The sequence below is a fragment of the Dipodomys spectabilis genome, unplaced genomic scaffold (genome assembly GCF_019054845.1).
Source record: "Dipodomys spectabilis isolate Male_0828 unplaced genomic scaffold, ASM1905484v1 ptg000178l, whole genome shotgun sequence".
Classification (NCBI taxonomy): domain Eukaryota; kingdom Metazoa; phylum Chordata; class Mammalia; order Rodentia; family Heteromyidae; genus Dipodomys; species Dipodomys spectabilis.
The window spans coordinates 3,056,535-3,076,812 of NW_024870855.1; the positions used below are offsets into that span (position 1 = coordinate 3,056,535).

The 20,278-nt window shown below is 41.3% G+C and overlaps 1 pseudogene; it reads left to right on the forward strand.

The window, feature by feature from the left end:
- The first annotated feature begins 10,167 nt into the window (after window positions 1-10,167).
- On the forward strand, window positions 10,168-20,128 carry LOC122120768 (annotated as a pseudogene).
- The last annotated feature ends 150 nt before the right edge of the window (window positions 20,129-20,278 follow it).

Here is a 20,278-nt window from a genome sequence, read left to right on the forward strand (position 1 = left end):
TTCTGGTGGTTTATTGGAGATAGGAGTCTCACGGTCCCTCCTGCCCGGGCTGGCTTTGAACCACGATCCTCAGATCTCAGCCTCCTGAGTAGCTAGGATTACAGGCGTGAGCCACCAGCGCCCAGCTGCATTTGAATCTTTTACAGTAAGATGACTCTTCAGAAACAATGTTTGGACAAATAAATACATTTACTAAGAAGTGAAGATAGAAGCCTGGTGGGGTGGCACATGTCTGTAATCGCAGCACTCAGGTGGCTGAGGCAGGAAAAACACTGAGGTCAAAGCCAACCTGGGCTCCATGGCGAGGTCTTGCCTCACAAAAAGGGGGTGGTGGCTAGAGTCCTAAGTTAAAACGCTAATACTGCTGAAAAAAAAGAAAGGAACAAAAGGGAAGGAAGGACATCCATCAAGCAAAAGTAGGTTTGGAAACTTAAAACCTATGCTCATCTTTGGTTTTCTTTTTTTCAGTTGTGGGGCTTGAACTCTAGGCCTAGGTGCTATCCCTCAGCTCTTCAGCTCAAGGCAAGTGTTTTACCACTTGAGCCATAGGGCCACTTCTGGTTTTCTGGTGATTAATTGGAGATAAGAGTCTCACAGACTTTCCTGTCCAGGCTGACTTTGAACATCGATCCTCACATCTCAGCCTCCTGAGAAGCTAGGATTACAGGCCTAAGTCACTGGTGCCTGACATCTTTGCTAATCTTTACTGTCACTTTGTATCTAGACTGCCTCCAGTCTCTAAAATGCTTCCCCAAGTTTTTCCTCCATCTTACCTCTACACCCTATTCCAGTTACTCTTCACAGCACTTCTACCAATGATTTAAAACTAAAAGGATGTTGTATACTTTTCTACTTCTTTCCCCTTGCACATAGCACTTCAAAACTATCCAAAATCTTTCATAAGATCCACAAAACCCCATAGATTGGCTCCAGTCTGTCTTTCCATTTACCATCACTCCACCTTGTGCTTTCTGCCTAAACTGCTTTGATGCTCTGGCCCCTCAGCAGTAGGAACCTGTATCTTCCACGCCCTGTCCACTTCAGGCCTGGCCAAGCTCATGCTTATTGTGCCTTCAGTTCCCTCTTCAACTCAGAACCATCCCTCACTTCCCTAATGTATATTCTCAGAGTACTTAGGTATCCTCCTTTATACAACTCAACATAGATACAATACTGTATCAACCATTTATATACATGTATAATTAACATAAGTCTGTCTTACCAAAATATAAGGGTCATGAGACAAAAGAATTTTTGCTTTTATCCACCATTCTATACAGCTTCAATAAATATATATATGCATATAGATATAGATATAGATACCAAATAAATGTTAAAGACTCAAATAACTTATTCGTGTTCCCAAATTTATGTTTGGAACCTGAGCATTTTATTTATGGAGGTAGTCCAGAACTTGCTATAATGTTTCATGCAAGATAGTAATTAAAGGAAGAAGGAGGAAAACACATTCCAGTGCAGTTCTCTTCCTCACTCCTCTCCAGCTACAAGGAACAAAGGAGAGGAAAGATTATATCAAGCAGGATGCTGAAAGCTTTCCTGCTGGCAAGAACTCAAGCTAAGCAGTCATTGCATGAGAAAGAGCTTTGAGCTGTGGAGCAAAATAGTAGCTGAGAGAGAAGAGAGACAGGAGGGGCAAGAAAGGAAATCAGAAGAAATGTCAAAGTATAATCAACAACCAGAGGACAAATAGAAAGCACATAGGATATAAGGCAGGGCCAGAGAGCAGAGGGCACAAAGAAGAGCAAGAAAGCCAAAATCCGGGGCTGGGAAGATGGCTCAGTGGTTGAGCACTTGCCTTGCATGCATGAGGCCCTGGGTTCGATTCCTTAGCACCACATAAGCAAAAAGAAAAAAGCCAGAAGTGGTGCTGTGGCTCAAGTGGTAGAGCGCTAGCCTTGAGCTGAAGAGCTGAGGGACAGTGCCCAGGCCCAGAGTTCAGGCCCCACGACCAGACCCCCCCCAAAAAAAAGAAAAAAAGAAAGTCAAAATCATACTTCTTAGTAGATGTTCCCTTTATCAGCTTAGCTCAAAAAGGGAAGCAAGTGGTCCACAAGATAGGATCTGAACATTCTGTGAGCCAGGAGTTGAACCTTGGACGGTTTAGAGGCACTAGCCTCCCAGGAGAAGACAAGGGCCACAGACTCTTACTGTTCTGGACTCTACTGCTTAGATGCAGCAGAGATGGAACCTGACTTAGCAGGTTAGTCTGTAAGGGAGTACTGGGGGATTAATCTGGAATCTCACCCAAGAGTTGCCCCCAGCACTGGACGACACAATGGACCCCTCCACTGAGGACATCACTAGGTATGTTAAGGTACTGATCAGTGTTAGAGGCTACCATGAAATGGGCACCATTCTAAGGCTCCAGCAGTACATATAACATACCAAGCCTGACTTCAAGGAGTTTATATTCCAGGGAGGGAAAGGAGAAAACCAATACAAAAGAATGCAGGGTTGGTGATGTAGCTCAGTAGTAGAACACTTGCCTTGTGAGGCCCTGGGTTAGATTCTCCACATCACAGAACAAAACAAGGCAAAAGAAATACACACTATAGTGTCATGTACAATAAAGTTCGATAGAGAAAAATAAAACTGAAGAAGCAGATAAGGATAACAAGTGTCAGAGTCTACTTGTAAGAGACAGACAGACAGACAGAGACAAAGAGACAGACAGACTTTCAGGTTGAGAGAACAGGAATCCACAGGTTTAGGGGTGGAGCATGATAGGGATACATGAGGAAGAGCAGCGGTGAATGTGGCTCAATGCTGGGGGAGCAAAGCAGGAAAAGGAGAGGTAGTGAGAAGAGAGAGCTGCAGAGACAAGGGTGGGCCAGGAGAGCAGAGAAGACAATCACAGCAGAGACAGAGACAGCACTGAGCACAACCCCAGAGGGCGGCTGGATCCTGACATCAGGGCAGTTCCACAAGGCCAGTGGCTGTTTTCTGTCCTAATCTACTCTTCTTTACACTGTCCTTGTAGTAAGGCCCTATTTACCAAAATCATCTGAAAAAAGTACTTACTCAAGCTTACGTTATAATTCACCATTTTGCCCACCTGTTGTTTGATTTTCACCACAACCTGCCCACCGTGTTGTTTGATTTTCTTTCTTATCCAGAGCAGTTTCCCACTTTCACCTCAGCCTTGTTTGGTCTGTCCTCTGCTCCTGGACTCTTCCCTTTGCAACAACTCAATGCACTTAGCTGTCTATTGCTTAGGGAAAAAAAAAATCAAACAATATCTGAGCACTACAGAAAATGTTTTTCAAAACTGGAGCTGACACTGTGTAGCTCAATGATAGAGCACCTGCCTAGTATGAGTGAAGTCCTAGGTCCCCTGCCCCATTCCTAGCACTGAAAAACAAAACAAAACAAACAAAAATGGGGAAGGGGCAAATTACATGGCATGTAAATTATGTCTCATTAAAACCATAGTCTCAAAGAAAACTACTGTTTAAAAATGAGCAGGAAGGCTTATCTCCTTAACTTAAACAAATATTGACTTGTCTATCATATATTTAGGGCTCTAAAGATTTTCTAAGCAAGACTTGGGATTGTTTTTCAAAAAAAGGCTCAAAGTAGCTTGATCCACTTTCTGTTTCAATAACTAAGACACAAAATGGAAAGCTTACTTCAAAAGGTGAGGTACAGCACCCACTCATACATTACTGGATGGAAAAAAAATCAATAGACATTTGTATTCACAAATAATGTCAAGTACTTTCTCACAAGTAATTTAGTTGTGGACATTACAAGTGACTGAATGGAGAGAAGTAAACAGAGACATCTTTACACTCCTCTTGGAGGGCTCCACATAGCATTTCTTGAAAAATCAATTTTAATTTATGAAGTATATTTGGAATATATTTTTGTTCATTTGTGCCATTTTTATTTGCACATATCATGTAAAAATTTAAGTCTGATGAAATTTTAACAAAGCTACTGAAAATCCAATAAATATTCTGCCAGCCTGAGCAGAAAAGTCCTCATGAGACTCTTACCTACAAAAAAAAAACACACTCAAAAACCAGAAGTGCTTGGCTCAAGTGGTAGAATGCTAGCCTTGAGCACAAAGAAGCTCAGGGACAGCACCCAGGCCCAGAGTTCAAGTCCCAAAACAGACCAAAAAAGAGAGAGAGAGAGAGAAAGTCAGAATGTAATGTGTGGAAGCAAGATGTTGACATTATTTCAGCAGCAGGTCCTTCCTCTTTTCAGACACTTACTTTTACTCTTAAGCTACCACTCTTCCTACCAAATCTAAGATATTCATTTACACACTGGAAACCAGCTGCCAAAGAACTTTTTAAACATGAACTTTTTAAACCTTTTAAGCATAAAGGACTTTTTAAACGTGCTCCTTTTTCATGAAAGGGAAAAGAGGAAAGAGTCATTCAAAACCGGAGATCAGGGTGGAGGGAAGCCAGGAGGGAAAAAACTGGGAGAGAATGAAGGTTCAAAAGGAAAAGTACTCACTACCTGAATCATGTAACTGTGAGCCCTCTGTAGATCACCTTTACAATAAAAACTTTAAACACAGAAAAACAAAACCAGAGACCAGATTGCATTTATTCTGTTGTCAATAATTAAGAGGAAATGATTCACTGTCAGAAAAATAAAAGAGATTGAAGTCTTCGATGGAAATTCTATTTGCCTTTCAGGATAATTACCCTCAACTAACCCAAATTTCACTCATATCCAGGTGTTGGAATGAAGTCACTGGGATCTAGTTGTACAGCACTTTGTGTGTATTACTCATCATACTTAGGCCACAAAGACTTGTATTAACTCTGTATTAGCTTGTATTAACTCTTGTATTAACTTGTATTAACTCTGAGTTTAAGGAATAGGGTAGAACAAGTACCCAAAGCACCAAAATGTGAAAAACAGATCCATGAGATGAGGAGAAATCTACAGAGAGCTAGGTAGTAGCAGCAAGATAGCCTTTTGATCAGATTTAGATGTGATGACTGGAGTGCTATGATGACTGAGAGAATGATGGGGGAAAATAAGAGAATGAGATCAAGAACAATCCCTAGATTACTGGCTCGTTATATCTTTAAATGAAGGCAGGAATGATGGATTTGCCAGGCTACTGATCAAGTACAGCCAAATCCTAACCTCCAAAATATGTGAATATGTTACCATACATACTGAAAGGAGGTCTACTCCTAAGATGAAAATTATCTTGAGATGAGAAATTATCCTGAACCATTTTGTGACCTACTTAGTCACAGACTTCTTGTTTTGTTTTGTTTTTTTTTGGTCCAGTCATGGGGCCTGAACTCTGGGCCTGGGCGCTGTCCCTCAGCTCTTCAGCTCAAGGCTAGCACTCTACCACTTGAGCCACAGCGCCACTTCCGGCTTTTTTCTTTTTGCTTATGTGGTGCTGAGGAATCGAACCCAGGGCCTCAGGCATGCAAGGCAAGCGCTCTACCACTGAGCCACCTTCCCAGCCCAGTCACAGACTTCTTAAAAGAGTAGGACAGGATATTAGAGACGTTCATGAGAAATGCTGAAGATGGAATGATGGAGAAGAAGAGAGGAGCCAAGATGTTAAATTTGAAGATGGAGCCAGGGGCCATGAGCCAAGGAATGCAGCTGGCTTCTAGAAGCTAAAAAGGGCAAATTACGGATTCTCCTGCAGGGCCTACAGATGGGAGAGAACCCAGCCAACGGGTTCACTTCAGCTCAGTGAAAGTGATTTCAGACTTGACCTCCAGAACTACGGGAAGAATTCATGTTATGTTAAGCCACTAAATCTGTAATGTGCTATGACTGCAATAGGAAACTACTAATAACAGACACAGTAGATTTGGGGTATCTATTTGCTATTCGAGTAGATATTAAAGTGGTAGCCTGCATTTCAGAAGAGAAAGCAAGAGTTCAGAAATAAGAAGAATCTTTGAATTATGGCTGTCTTTTGAATATCCTCTAACACACCCCCTAAGAAGCACTTATGTGCATCTACAACCATTTTTTCTTATCATTTCCAAGATATTTAAGAATTTCTATATTCACAGAATTCCCACTGGTAATCATAAAACAGCTCTTTTAATGCTGATACGATTTTGGCTTCTTTAAGGAAAGAAAATCAAATCACTTTTCACTTAAAAAAAATGTTTCCCAAATTCTGCTTATTAAAAGAAAATCAAAATATCACGGAAACATCTAACATACAGAGTTCAAATCCCCATAGAACCATAGCTTTTCTCTCTGTGACCCTTTCTATACTCTAGAGGCTATAGATTCTATTTTAAATGTTAAAATTAAACAGTGCCTGCTATTTTTTAAATTAAGCTGGTTTTGTAAAAATTAGTTACTTATACCGGTAAGCTGTGATAGCAGCAAGTACAAAGCTTCTGAGTTGGTTGATTTTGTTAAAAATTCCACATTCTTAGGCTAGATAAAAAGAAGGGGCAACATTTGGTTGATCAAAGAAATTTTGTGTCAATGAATTTTAAATAATGAAAACATTTTGGCCTTGACAAATTAAAAATCACTGGAGCATCTTCAAAGACAAGTATTTGGATTTTAGGGAAAATTTCCTATTCCCCTAGGAGCTCAGTGAAGCTATTTTTAAAATTCTAAAATAAGAGAGCTCACATGAACAATCTCTAGGAAAGGTACTACAAACTACTTTTTTGGGGGAGGGGAGGGTGGCAGGAGTGGTTCAGAGCCTGCTAAGTTACTATCTATAAGGAAGAAAGAAGATCATCCACAGATTTCTGCCAAGACTCTCTAACTTCCTCAACCCTTTGAGGAATGGTGGCAAAGATGCTGTGGCTGCAGCTGATTCACCACTTACTCTCTGGGAGAGGATCATCCACCTGCTCTAGGGACCAGGAGGTAACCTGCAGGGTCTCCTGCAGAAGGCTGACACTTCTCTGTACCATGATTATCACATTAGCCAAGAAATGTGAGTAGAAAGTGAAAAAAGTGACTTTGAATAGAAGTTTTCAATGCTGGTATTTTTTCCCCCATTGCTCTTTTCCCTGGCTAGGGACTTCTGCCTTTTAGGCTCAGATCCCAGAAAAGCACCCCGGGTGAGGCTCAACTACAGTACCTCAGTTGGATAAGATACTGTGCTCTAGAAGTTATTTGTGATCACAAAATTAATTGCAAAATATGAAAAGCACGAGGACTGAACAAAAAGTGATGTACAAGGTAGTGTAAATCTGGTGATTTACTACAAAGCAATCTGACTAGGAAAAATAATAGTTGGCTCACATATCCCAACTCTAAAAATTTCAAACATTCAAGTGAATTTTGGTTGTTAGGAGTTAGCAGAGTTTGTAAATTGCTATATAGTATTGTAGGTTTGCAGCCACATGAATTTGAGTGCAACTACTCAACTCTGCAGATGAAAGGCAAAGGAGCTACTGATAGACAATATGTAAAGACAAAAAAGGGACCCAGGTAATAAGCAAGTGAATGAAGATAATCATGTTCCAATAGAACTTCATACAGGTATGAAGCTGAGGCCTGGATTTAAAAATCCTTCATATAGCAATGAAGAATGTGAGATATTAAATCAAAGTCATATAGTGGTTATTGAGCATTTAGAATTTGTGCCTCCTTGAATCCAGTCTACTACAATGGGTTCTGTTGGGTCACAAGATGAAGATTAAATGCACATGAAAAATACAGCAGAAATAATGAGGTAGGTCTCAATTATGTTACATGGTATTCAACAGTTTGGTTCTAAATGAGGATTTACCTTGCAATAGTTGTAGCTTTTGTGAAAACAAGTGACTACCATAAGACTAAATGAGACCAAATGATAAATTAGCCATTATTTGCAAAAAAAAAATCTTCGGCGGAAACAATTATAAACTCCTTTCCTTATGTCACCTCTTCAAATAGTTTATCAATCATTTCTTTTATGAACAGAACAATATTTGCTCATCTCAAACTCATCTCAGGGAAAAACAGGATTTTAAAAACACTGTGAACAGAATTAAAACACTAGAACAGTAGACAATTGGTTCTTATGGCTTTTGCCATTTGTGTTTTGGTTTTGGTGCTAGGGATGAAATTCAGGGTCATATGTGCTAAACATGGGCTCTCCCTCTGAGCTACAACCTCAGCCTAAGGATGTTTGTCTTTTTGGTTTGGTTTGGTGCAGATACTAGAGCTAGGACTCTAGGTCTGGGTGGCATAGATAGGAGGATCACTGCCTAAGGCTAGCCCCAGGAAAAAGCTCAAACAGTAGAGACCACGGAAGAAAGAAGAACCTAAAGCAAAAAGGGCTGGGCTGTGGCTCGAGCAGTAGAACATCTGCTTAGAAAGTGCAGGCAGTTATAACCCTAGTGCTGTAAATAAGTACATAAACAGTCTCCCCCATGCCAATGAATTTTTTTTTAATGGAGACACTGATACCATTTCCTGAAAGATGAACTCCTTACCCTTCATGTGTGGGCTGAGCACAGTATGGAATGGGAGGATAAAAAAGTGAGTTTGAAGTAGAAAAACCTGACAATCACTACCAATGCCAAGAAATGATGGTCAACATCAGGAGGGATAAGTCATGTTATTAATATATTCCTCTGATACAAGATGACAATACCAACTTAACCTCCCAAACACCCACAGCCAGTCTGACCTTTACAACACATCAGACAAATCTCAATGGAAGGATCGTATATAAAATGTCTCACCAAGATTCCTCAAAGCTGTCAAAGTCATCAACCACAAGAACGATGTGAGAAACTGTCATAGCCAAGACAAGCCTGAGAAGAAACGACAGATAAATATAATGTAGAATGCTTTAACTTATCGCACAAGAAAAATAAGGGAATATGGTGTCTGTACATATGTTTTAGTGGGAGAGAAATTGGCTACCAAATGCAAAGCCTTAGGTTTGTCCCCAGCACACCAAAAGACAGACAGACAGACAGACAAAAGAGACAGAGAGGCAAACCTAAGGCTCAGAGCCAGGCGCCAGTGGCTCACGCCTATAATCCTAGCTACTCAGGAGGCTGAGATCTGAGAATCATGGTTCAAAGCCAGCTCAGGCAGGAAAGTCCTGAGACTCTTATCGCTGATAAACCACTCAGAAAACCGGTGTGGTGCAGTGGCTCAAGCAGTAGAGCACTCGCCTTGAGCTTAAGAGCTGAGGGACAGCGCCCAGGCCCAGAGTTCAAGCCCCAGGACAGACCAAAAGCAACAACAACAACAATAACAAAAACCATTCTAAGGCTCAGGTGGATGTTGTAGAGCTGAAATTACCTGAGGAAAAACAGGATGGATGTGTTATCCTCAGAATGTACTATACCAGTGAAGTTATACAAGGCCTGGATGAACAGTCAAAAAAGTCAAAGGGGGAGAAGAGAAGAATATAAGTATACAATTGAAATTAAAAAAAAAAATTGGTTGTATGAGGGCTGGATGAAGGGTTCAGTGGCACAGCACTTACCTAACATGTTCAAGGCTCTGAGTTCCATCCCCAACACAAAGAAGGAAGGGAGGGAAAGATCAAAGGAAGAAAGAAAGGAGGGAAAGACAGAAGGGAGGTAGAGAGGGACAGAGGAAGGAAGGACAAAGAAAGATTTGCAGAGATTTGTAAAGATGGCTTTATCAGGTCACAAGTTTTTCATCTATGACAATAGAAAAGCTTTAAATATTACTACTGAGCCATATTGAAATAATTTATATGGCTTAAAAAATAACCAAATGGGGCCACGGCCGCCGCCACCACCATCACCACCGCGTCCTCAGCCCGAGCCGTCGCCGTCGTTCCCGCCTCCGCCCGGCCCGTTCCCTGCGGAAAGTTGGGCTGCGGCGGGCGGCGTCTGGCCGCGGCGCGCCCGCATGCGAGGGGCTCCGGGGGGCGCCTAGGGCTCCGGGAGGCGCCTAGGGCTCCGGGAGGCGGCGGCCCGCCGGCATGCGAGGGGCTCCGGGGGGCGCCTAGGGCTCCGGGAGGCGGCGGCGCGCGGGGGCAACTTCGTCCGGGAGCCCGCGCCGCCCACCCCGCGCCGGCCGGTAGCCCCGGAGCGGGCTCGGCGGTGGCTCCTCGCGTCGCTCGGCCTCGCTCCGTTCCTCCCTGCCGCCGCCGCTGCCCACCCGCCCGCCGGCCGGCCCGAGACGCGGACCTCGGTCCCCGCGGCGGTGACACGACCCGCGCCGCCAGCGCCGCGTCCTCCCGGCACCATGGAGTTCTCCGAGAGGAAAAGAAGCCGGAAATCCCAGAGCTTCAAACTGGTGAGCCCCGATTATCACCGTGAGGTCTATAAGATCTCAGAATTCACCAACGATATTAATGGGGAAGCCGAAGAGACACAACCCATTTTTTTAGGAGATGAAAGCATGGAAATTAAAAAACAAGTTACAGAGATGAGAAGATTATTGAATGACAGCACTGGAAGGATATGTCAGCGTGTAGGCAAAGAAGGAGAAAAATTAAAAGAAGAGCCCCAGGATTTGGATTTAGTGTGGCCTCAACGTTTGAACTCCTCCACTGAGCCTCCACAAGGCCTCCACCCTCCTTCCCGTGGTGTGTGGAATGAGCTACCACCCCAAAGTGGGCAGTTCTCAGGACAGTATGGCACACGTTCTAGGACTTCCAGAGTCAGCCCCATGTTGCTGTGAGCTCCAATGGAGAACTTCCAGTGGTGAACAGTTGAATCAAACTGCTGTACTTGTAACTGCCAGTCAACGTTACAAGCCGTTCTTCAAGAACTCAAGACCATGAGGAAATTAATGCAAATCCAAGCAGCCAGAAGTGCAACTTGCTGAAGGCTTTGATGTGTTTATGCCCAAATCTCAGCTGGACTCTATATTATCAAACTACCCTCGTTCAGGAAGCCTTCTGTTTAGAAAACTGGTGTGTGCATTTTTTGATGACAAGACTTTGGCTAACTCCTTACCCAATGGGAAGAGGAAAAGAGGACTCAATGACAACCGGAAAGGACTAGACCAAAATATTGTGGCTGCAATAAAAGTTTTCAATGAAAAATACTGTACTGCTAACCATGTGGATAAACTTCCTGGCCCCCGAGACTGGGTACAAATTCTACAGGGTCAAATTAAACTTGCCAGAAGAAGGTTAAAAAGAGGCTCAGAGGTAGCTGATGGTGATGAAAGACTGGACAGCATTTCTCTACCACCAACAGGAAAAAAGACCTGAGGGCCCAGAAACATTAAATGACTTTCTCAAGGTCTCACAGCTGGCTGAAGGCTTGGCGGGACCCCAGGCCTCCTCGCCTCCCAACCATGACACCTGCACCATAGCGTTGTCTTATACCTAAGCCAAAGTCAGCTTTTCTCTGCATGCTTCCTACAAGATTCTAAGAGCTGATGGATGTACTGATCCCTTTAGGATTCCATTTTAATGTCTCACAGTCGTCACAGTTAGAATGTCTGTCATCAGTGTAGCCACACAGCTCACTAGAGTTTAAGCTCATTCAAGTCCTTTCTCAAAATTTGCCTGAGGCTGTGAGGTCATAATGGAAGAGAGTAACAAGGGTCTTTCACCTGACTACTGAAAGTGATACAGATTTACGAAACAGCATGGGAAATTAAAAGTTTGGTCATTTTTGAAAAGAACTGAAGGCACAGATTGGTGCTCCTATTACATAGTAATAAAATAATATTGATAATCTAAAAAAAAAACAAAACCAAATGGCTTGGGCACTAGTGGCTCATGCCTGCAATCCTGGCTACTCACAAAGCTAAGACATGAGGATCATGGTTTGAAGCCAGCCCAGGTGGCCCAGGTGAGGCTATTATCTATAAACTTTTTTTTTTTTTTTAAAAAGGCAGAAGTAGATCTGTAGCTCAAGTGGTACTGTGCTTGCCTTGAGCAAAAGAAACTTAGGGACAATGTTCAGGTCCTGATTTTCAAGTCCCAAGACCTCCACCAAAAAAAGAAAAGAAAAGAAAAGAAAAACTAATCTCAGGGGCTGGGAAGGTGGCTCAGTGGTAGAGTGCTTGCCTTGCATGCCTGAGGCCCTGGGTTCGATTCCTCAGCACCACCTAAGCATAAAGCCGGAAGTGGCACTGTGGCTCAAGTAGTAGAGCGCTAGCCTTGAGCTGAAGAGCTGTGGGACAGCGCCCAGGCCCAGAGTTCAGATCCCACGACCGGACCAAAAAAAAAAAAAACTAATCTCAGTGTTTGGAGGTCTGGTAGGATTAAGACGCAAGAAAAGCATGAACTCCAGCAAAGCAACTACACTTGATTGTTAAATCAGGTGTTTGTATCAGATTTTGTGTTTAAATCAGATTTTGTATGTCTGCCCTTTGCAGAAACAATATAAAATGCTATAGGTCACTCAGAGTTTCTCAAACCTGTTTGAGCCTTAGCAAAGCTGTGGTACTTCTCCATTAGGAAACTTGCATATCTTTTAGTAAACAACATAAGAGATAGACAATTTTTATTTTTATTATATATTTTATTTCATTATATGTTTTATTTTACCTTGTAGTAGGGATGACCTTATTCACTTGGGAGTTGAATAGACACAAATTATAAAGGAAAAGAATCATAAGTTCATTTACATTAAAATGAGAAATTTTCCACATCTAAATAAATTACAAAAACTGAAAAAAAAATTAAAAGTCACAGGATAGATTATTTGCAACAGAAATAACCAACAAAAGTTGAGAATCCTGGATAAAGGACTCTAAGAAATCAATCAAAAAGGACAGACTAAAACTATGAAAATGAAACATAAAAACAAGCACCAATGTGAATTTTATAAACCTAATATTGGATGAAAAACAAAAACAAACAAAATTGAGACTCAGTTTGAAGTAATGGTGTAAGTATAAGCAATCTTATCTGTAGACTTTATCTTCTTCCCTTCCCCTTCCTCTACAACTCAGGGTCACTCACAGGCTGTACTGGGTGAGGGTGGCTTCACATCCTGATTAGCCCTGATGCAGCAGAATCCTGAGATGGGGAACGTTCAGTTTGAAAGGCTGGGACAATCCCAGGATAACCAGAAAGTACTGGTCACTGTACCTTCTATTTCCCTGCCTCCTGCCTCCCTTCTTTGGCACTAACGGAAAGGTGCTATCACTCCAAGCTTTACTAGAGATGAACACTCAAACAAAAAACACAAGAAGAAAATCACAAAGAATGAAGTTGATTCAACAGGCCATCCCACAGAAATCAACCATGAAATACTTTAAGCCACTGAGAAAACCCACAATAGAAACTAAGTCTTCTGTGCTAGTCTGTGGAAATCTCCATGTTTATCTTATTGTTTTTTCATCTGATCTGTTCAAAAGGACAAATTAGCTAGAGAAACTCTTTCTTTTGTGCCTGTACTGGGGCTTGAGCTCAGGGCCCTGGTCTCTGAGCTTTATCGTTCAAGGCTAGGGCTCCACTGGAGCCCAAGTTCCACTTCTGGTATTTTTGGCAGTAAATTGGAGGTAAGAGTCTCGACTTTTCCTGCTAGGGCTGGTTTCAAGCCTTGATCCTCAGATTTCAGCCTCCTGAGGAGTAAGGATTACAGGTTTGAGCCAAGAGCATCCAGTTTAAGAGGAACTATTTCAGCTGGGCGCTGGTGGCTCACGCCTGTATTCCTAGCTACTCAGGAGGCTGAGATCTGAGGATGGCGGTTCAAAGCCAGCCCGGGCAGGAGAGACCGTGAGACTCTTATCTCCAATAAACCACCAGAAAACCGGAAGTGGCGCTGTAGCTCAAGTGGTAGAGTGCTCGCCTTGAGCTGAAGAGCTGAGGGACAGCGCCCAGGCCCAGAGTTCAAGCCCCACGACCGACAAAAAAAAAAAAAAAAGAGGAACTATTTCTTTTTTTTTTTTTTTTTAATTTTATTTTAATTGAGAACATACTGTACAGAGGGGTTACAATTACATGGGCAGGAAAATGCATACATTTCTTACCAAGCATTGCAGCCTCCTCCTTTGTTTACCCTTCACCTCCCTTCCCAGCCTCCCCCCTCCCCCCCACCCAATCATACCCCCCCTCCCCCCCCCCAACGACATTGTAAAGCTGGTTTTGACATGACATTTTGTACTTCTCATTGTTGCAACAGGTCCACCTGAATCCTTAAACGACTTGTTTGTCCCCGTCTCCTCCACATGTTATACTGACATCAAATATAGTGAAAGCGGGGGTTACACTGTGGGGGAGGGACATACAAAGCAACAAAGAAATAATATTATAAATGCGTTAGAAACACATGCATGAAAGAAACAAAAACATTAAAATACATATTTGAGGGTTCGTTTTCCTAACATCACATTATCTGACTTTTTCCACTTCACTCATACCTATACTAGATATTGCAAATAAGGGAAACCATGGGACCTATATTTCTTTGGGCCTGGCTTACTTCACTTAATATAATTTTTTCAAAGCCTTTCCATTTCCTAACAAATGGGGCAATGTCATTCTTTCTGATGGAGGCATAGAATTCCATTGTGTATATATACCACATCTTCTTGATCCATTCATCTACTGAGGGGCATCTGGGTTGGTTCCATATCTTAGCTATGGTAAATAATGCTGCAATAAACATAGTTGTGCTGGTAGCTTTAGTGTGGCCTTGTTTGTGGTCATTTGGGTAAATGCCCAAAAGTGGGATTGCTGGGTCATTGGGGAGCTCTATATGGAGTCTTTTGAGGAACCTCCATACTGCTTTCCAAAGTGGTTGAACAAGCTTACATTCCCACCAACAATGAAGTAAGGTTCCTTTCTGTCCACATCCCCTCCAGCATCTGTTGTTGTTAGAGTTCTTGATTTTTGCTGTTCTAACTGGAGTGAGGTGATATCTCAATGTTGTTTTGATTTGCATTTCTTTTATGGCTAGGGATGTTGAACATTTCTTCATGTGTCTATTGGCCATCCTTCTTTCTTCTTCAGAGAAGCTTCTCTTTAAGTCTTTCGCCCACTTACTTATTGGGCAGTTGTTTCTTTGAGGATTTGTTGTTGGGTGGTTTAATTTTTTGAGTTCCAAGTATATTTTAGATATGAGACCCTTGTCCATTGTATGGCTAGAAAAGATCTTCTCCCAATCCGTGGGCTTTCTATTGATCTTGCTAGCTATGTCATTTGCCCTGCAGAAGCTCTGCAACCTTATACAATCCCATTTGTCCAACCTTTCTTTGATTTGTTGTGTTTCCGGGTCTCTATTCAGAAAATTTCGGCCTGAGCCGAGGAGACCCAGGGTTTCTCCTATTCCATCCTGTAATGTTTTCAGAGTGTCTGCTTTGAGTTCAAGGTCTTTGATCCATTTGGAGTTGATTCTGGTGCAGGGTGATATAGAAGGATCTAGCTTTAGTTTTCTACATGTAGTGAACCAGTTTTGCCAGCACCATTTACTGAAGAGGCTGTCTGTCTTCCATTCTATTGTTTTAGCTCCCTTATCGAAGATTAGATGGCTATAGGTCTGTAGGTTCATTTCTGGGTTTTCAATTCTATTCCATTGGTCCTGAGGTCTGTTCTTATGCCAATACCAAGCTGTTTTGATTACTATGGCTTTATAGTAGAGTTTGAAATTTGGTACTGATATTCCTCCAGCAGTGTTCTTTCCGTTGAGGAGCGTTTTTGCTATTCGGGGTCTTTTATTGTTCCATATGAATTTTTGGATTGCCTCTTCTATTTCCTTGAAGAATGAGGGTGGAATTTTGATAGGTATTGCGTTGAATTTGTAGATAGCCTTGGGAAGTATTGCCATTTTCACGATGTTAATCTTTCCAATCCAGGAGCATGGGAGGTTTTGCCATTTTTTAAGTTCTGTGTTGATTTCCTTTTTCAAGATTTTAAAGTTTTCATCATAGAGGTCCTTCACTTCTTTAGTTAATTCCTAGGTATTTTATTTTTTGTGGGGCTATTACAAATGGAGTTGCTTTCCTAATTTCAGCCACACTTTTCTCATTGTTGGCATACAGAAAAGCCATGGATTTTTGGGGGTTAATTTTATAACCTGCTACTTTGCCAAAGTTTTGAATCAGCTTGAGTAATTTGGGAGTGGAGTCTATGGGATTCTTTAAATACAAGATCATGTCATCTGCAAAGAGGGAGAGTTTTATTTCTTCTTTCCCTATTTGGATCCCCTTTATGTCTGCATCTTGTCTTATTGCTGTAGCTAGGCATTCTAATACTAGATTGAAGAGAAGTGGAGAGAGTGGGCATCCTTGTCTTGTTCCTGAGTTAAGAGGAAATGGCTTTAGTTTTTCACCATTGAGTATAATGCTGGCTGTAGGTTTGTCATATACAGCCTTTATTGTATTGAGGAATGTTCCATGGATTCCTAATTTTTCCAAAACCTTCATCATAAAGGGGTGTTGGATCTTGTCGAATGCTTTTTCTGCGTCTATTGAGATAACCATGTGGTTCTTATTCTTGCTCCTGTTGATGTGATGAATAATATTAATTGATTTGCGTATATTGAACCAGCTTTGCATCCCTGAAATGAATCCTGTTTGATCGTGGTGTATGATTTTTTGGATGAATTGTTGAAGTCGGTTGGCCAAAATTTTGTTGAGAAGTTTTGCATCAATGTTCATCAAAGAAATGGGTCTATAGTTCTCTTTCTTTGATGAGTCCCTGCCTGGTTTTGGGATGAGGGTTATGATGGCTTCATAGAATGTGTTCGGTAGTAAGCTTTCTCTTTCAATTTCATTGAAGAGTTGGAGGAGAATTGGTGTGAGCTCTGCTTTGAAGGCCTTGTAAAATTCCGCTGTAAAACCATCTGGTCCTGGACTTTTCTTAGCTGGGAGGTCTCTTATTGCTGTTTCTATTTCAATGCTTGATATGGGCCTAAGATAGTTTAACTCATCTTGGTTTAGTTTTGGCATGTCAATATTTGCTAGGAAGAGGTCCATTTCTGTTAAGTTCTCAAACTTATTAGCATACAGTTTTGAGAAGGATTCCCTTATAATGTTCTGAATCTTGATTGTTTCCGTGGTGATGTTTCCATTCTCATCTCTGAGTTTATTAATTTGGGTGTGTTCTCTTCTTTTTCTGATAAGATTTGCTAAGGGTCTGTCAATTTTGTTAAGTTTTTCAAAGAACCAACTCTTTGTTTTGTTGATTCTTTCTATAGTTTTTTTGGATTCTAATTCATTTAATTCTGATTTAATTTTGATTATTTCTTTCCGTCTAGTGGATTGGGGGTTATCTTGCTGCTCTTTTTCAAGGAGATTTAGATGTGTCATTAAATTGCTAGTTTCAGATCTCTCCAATTTGTTGATGTAGGAGCTCAGAGCTATAAACTTGCCTCTGAGTACTGCCTTTGCTGTGTCCCAGAGGAGCTGGTATTTTGTGTGTTCATTTTTGTTGAATAGCATGAACATTTGAATTTCCTTTCTAATCTCTTCCATGACCCACTGATGATTCAGCAGTGTGTTGTTCAGCCTCCATGTGATACCGGACTTTCTTTGGTGGCTTTTGGTGTTCAGTTCTAATTTTATTCCCTTGTGGTCAGAGAGAATGCAAGGTATAACTTCAATGTTTCTGAATTTAGACAAGTTTGCTTTGTGGCCTAAAATGTGGTCTATTTTAGAAAACGTTCCATGTGCTGCTGAGAAAAACGTGTATTCTGATGCTGCTGGGTGAAATGTTCGGTAAATGTCTGTTAAGTCTAGTTGATCTATGCAGCTGTTTAGATCTGTGGTTTCTCTGTTGAGTTTTTGCCGAGTTGATCTATCTAGTGGGGAGAGTGGTGTGTTAAAATCCCCAACAATTAATGTCTTTGGGTCTATATGGGATTTGAGGGAAATTAGTGTTTCTTTGATAAATTTGGGTGCTCCATTGTTTGGTGAATAGATATTTAGAATTGTAATATCCTCCTGAAGGAGAGATCCTTTATTAGTATGTAGTGACCTTCTTTATCTCTTTTTACGAATTTTAATTTGAAGTCTATTTTATCTGATATTAGGATTGCAACTCCCGCCTGTTTATGCGGTCCGTTTGCTTGGTAGATTTTGTTCCAGCCTTTAACATTGAAAATGTGTTTGTTTTTATGGGCAAGATGTGACTCCTGCAGGCAGCAGATAGAAGGGTCTTGTTTTTTAATCCAACTAGACAGTCTATGTCGCTTAATTGGAGAGTTCAGTCCGTTAACATTAAGAGATAGGACTGAGAGGTATTTGGGAGTTCCTGCCATGTTATCTACCTTCTTGGGGGCTGCGAAAACTGGGTTCTTCCTATGGTTCTTGGATTCTCAGTTTGGGTGCAGTTTCTTGGCCTTTATTGTGGTCTTGTTGGTTTTCTATGTGTAGGACATCTTTAAGAATCTTTTGTAGGGCTGGTTTGGTGGAGATGTATTGTTTCAATTTTTCTTTGCTATGGAAGGTTTTTATTTGGCCTTCGGTTATGAAGGAGAGTTTAGCTGGGTACAGTATTCTTGGTTGATAGTTGTTTGTTTTTAGGGCATGGCATACATCGTTCCAGGCTCTTCTTGCTTTGATTGTCTCTGCTGAGAAATCTGAGGTGATTCTAATTGGTTTCCCTTTATAAGTGATTACCCTTTTCTCTCTGACAGCTTTAAGGATCTTTTCCTTGGTCTGAGTTGATCCTGTGTGGATTATAATGTGGCGGTGGGATGTCCTATTCTGGTCTGGTCTATTTGGGGTTCTAAAGGCTTCTTGTATCTGGACAGGCCTATCTTTTTGCATGTTTGGGAAGTTCTCTGCTAGGATCCTGTTAAACAAATTTCCTAGACCATTAACTTCTGTTTCTAGGTGCTCCTCTACACCCATTATCCTTAGATTAGGCCTTCTGATGGTGTCTTCCAGGTGTTGGATAGATCTATCATATTTCTTGGACTTGTCTTGGATGGTTGTATGTTCTTTCTCTATAATATCTAGACTGTCTTCAATCCCTGAGATTCGATCTTCTGCATGGTCTAACCTGCTGTCAAGACTCTCTACTTTGTTTTTTATCTCTTTTCCTTCTAGTTGGTCAGCTTTGATGGCTTCAAGTTCTTTGTTGAAGCTCTGTTTTAGGTCTTGTATGAATTTCTTTACTTCCTTAATTTGGTGTTCAGTGTTTCTCCTCAAATCACTTAGTTGATTGGTTATGGTTTCTTTGGGCTCCCATTCCTTCTGTTGGGTTCCATTCAGCATTCCCTTTGTGGTCTCCCTGACTTCCTTCAGCTCTTTGTTAATGGATTCCATGAATGCCTTTAGTGATCTTTGTGTGTTCTCTACCTGGTCTCTCAATTCCTGTATTACTCTTTGATTAGCTTCCTCCCGTTCGTGGGATTCCTGCAGATCTCTTTGAGTGTTCTCAGCCTGCTCACGCCATTCCTCCCTTTCTCTTTGAGTATTCTCAAGTTGTTCACGCAAATCCTGTATCAGTTTTTGAGTAGCTTCCTCACGCTTATGATATTCCTGTATAAACTTCTGGGATCCCTCCTCTCTCTCCCTGTCACGCTCATACAGAGTCCTTTGTACATTGTCAAACTTTTCATTTATCATGTTTGCCAGCAGTGTTTGTAGAGCTGTTTGGGAACTCTCCTCTGGATTATTCATTATCTGTTCTAACCCCTGATTATCAAGATTGGGAATTGAGATACCCGAATTTGCCATTTTTCTTGTGTTTTTCCGGCTTACTCTGCCCATTTGAGATGAAGATAGCACCAGTTATGTGCTAGAACACTATCTTAAGGCAACCATCAACCAAAGTTTGCATTTGTACAGTCAATAGTCTACAGATACAATCTAGTTCAACAGATACATCTATTCGACATCAAACAACTATATGTTAAAGGACTTCGAACCGCAGAGAAGAATTTGGAAAACCAGAAATTATTAGGGTTAGGGAGAGATGTGGGTAAAAAATAGGAATAGATTGGTGTGGGGAGGCACAGGGAGAGTTAACTATGTCCTAATCACAGTGCAGGAAATAGGTTGGGTAGGATGCAAGTAGAGAGAGAGAGAAAAAGAAGAAAGGGAAAGGGGAATGAAAAGAGACCAGAAAAAAAAATAGAAACGTAAAAATTAATGTTATTTTAGAGATTAAAAGACCATCTATTTATAGAGGAATATGAATATGTTGAGGGAAAGGGAGGGACATAGAGGAGATGTGAAAAACTTTAAAAAAATGCTTAAAATATTATATAGGTATAAAGAGGTAGTACTGCTATTAATGAATTTAAGTCTCAGAGGTTTTGAATTGAGTAATAAGTTTGTGGATTAAGTGTGTACACAATGGGGGGTAGGGTCTACTGGTTAACTACGGGTTTATCTGAGGATGTGCAGGACAAGAGTTAAGTCACATAAAGAAGAACAAAGAGGAAAAGATGGAAAGGATAGGAAAGTGAGAAGAAAAGATCAGAAGTTCAGTAGA